Source organism: Rhincodon typus, chromosome 3 (genome assembly GCF_021869965.1).
Source record: "Rhincodon typus isolate 14 chromosome 3, sRhiTyp1.1, whole genome shotgun sequence".
Classification (NCBI taxonomy): Eukaryota; Metazoa; Chordata; class Chondrichthyes; order Orectolobiformes; family Rhincodontidae; genus Rhincodon; species Rhincodon typus.
Genome location: NC_063334.1, coordinates 30,184,596 through 30,186,192, shown reverse-complemented (window position 1 = coordinate 30,186,192; position 1,597 = coordinate 30,184,596).

Sequence of the window (1,597 nt, the reverse complement as noted above, 5' to 3'; positions counted from 1 at the left end):
AATCTTTGGAATTCTCTGTGTTTTGGGGCAACATATTCTTTATGAGGCAATTCCAACATGATACTGTTTTCATTCTCTACATGGATTTTAAAACTGGTCCTTCCATTCCTCTCACACCCTTCCCTAATACCACCAAGCCCTCCCTGTCCAAGGGTCCAAGGGTCCAGGGTTCCACCAAGCTGTTTTTGAATATATTTAAAAGTAGAAATTGACACATTTCTAAGAATCAATGACAGAAAAGGATAGGAGGATCATGTGGGGACAAGGCTTTGATCCAGGTGAAGAACCATTTCTGTATTGAATAGTCTGAATGGCCTACTCCTGCTGTTATTCCTATTTTCCTAGCTAGGTGTCCTGGTAAATGAATTACAAGAAGTTAGTATGCAGGTAAAGCAATTGAACATTGTCATTTATCACAAGGGAAGTAAGATATAAAATTAGGGATGTTTGCCTACACTTGTGGCGAGACCAAAGGCAGAAATTTATGGGGCCCCCAGAAAGAACATTGTCAGACAGTCGACAGCTGACAGGCTCACAAGAACCTGCCCTGTTTCCATGAAATGCCATAAGTGCAGAGTTGACTTCTGCCTCTCACTGCAAGTCCCACTGAAATAATTCCACAGAAACTGGTACCCCATCACCAAGTCACCCCTTATTTACACGTAGAAAGTCCTGGACTCTGGCACAGCCTCGTCAGAGTTAGCATCCAGAATGTCAGAACCTCTGATACTCCTGTTTATATTTGTCAGCCAGGGATCCCTGATTGGACCAGATTAACCATATTCTATGAGGTCTAGCTGGCTGACCACGTTACAATCATTAAACCCACCCTCAGGAGCTGCCAATCAGCACCTCCGTCAGTCCTAGCAGCGCCAAATTTCAGTAGTGGGGGCTATCGGTACTGCAACAGTCCCAGAATGAAGACCTTGGTGGAACCCTGGACCCAGATAACTAAGAGGCTTTAAACAGGGAGGGCTTAGTGGTATTAGGGAAGGGTGTGAGGGAAATAGAAGGATCAGTTTTAAAATCCACGTGAAGAGTGAAAGCACTATTGTGTTGAGGTTGCTCCAAAACATAAAAAGCACCTCCAAAGATACTACCCCTTTTCCTTTCCTGACTTTTTAAAACCTTGGAACAAAATAACAGACTGCCCAATCTCATTAATCAGAGGTGGATGGTATTGCCTCATCAGCCTTGCCATCCATTCATCTCCGTTGCAGCCTCAGGCCTAGCTGCCTTCAGAGACAATGTACTCATCTCTATCCATCATTGCTTTGCTGGAGTGAAAATAACATGTACATAGGTCTTCATATAGAGGTTGGTTTGCTGAGTCAGGAAATCCTTTTACTCAGAGTGGTGAGACTGTAGAACGTGGAATATGGTTGAGGTGAAAAGCATACGTATATTTAACGGGGAGCTACATATGTACACAAGGGAGAAGGAACAGCTATACTTAGAGAGCTGCATGAGGAAAGATGAGGGGAGGTTCAAGTGAAGTATAAGAACCAGCACGCACAAGGGCTGGTGGGAGATATGGCGCAGAAACATGCCAATGTAATCCAACGTTTAAAAAAAATCAAATTGCAATTTTACCTGG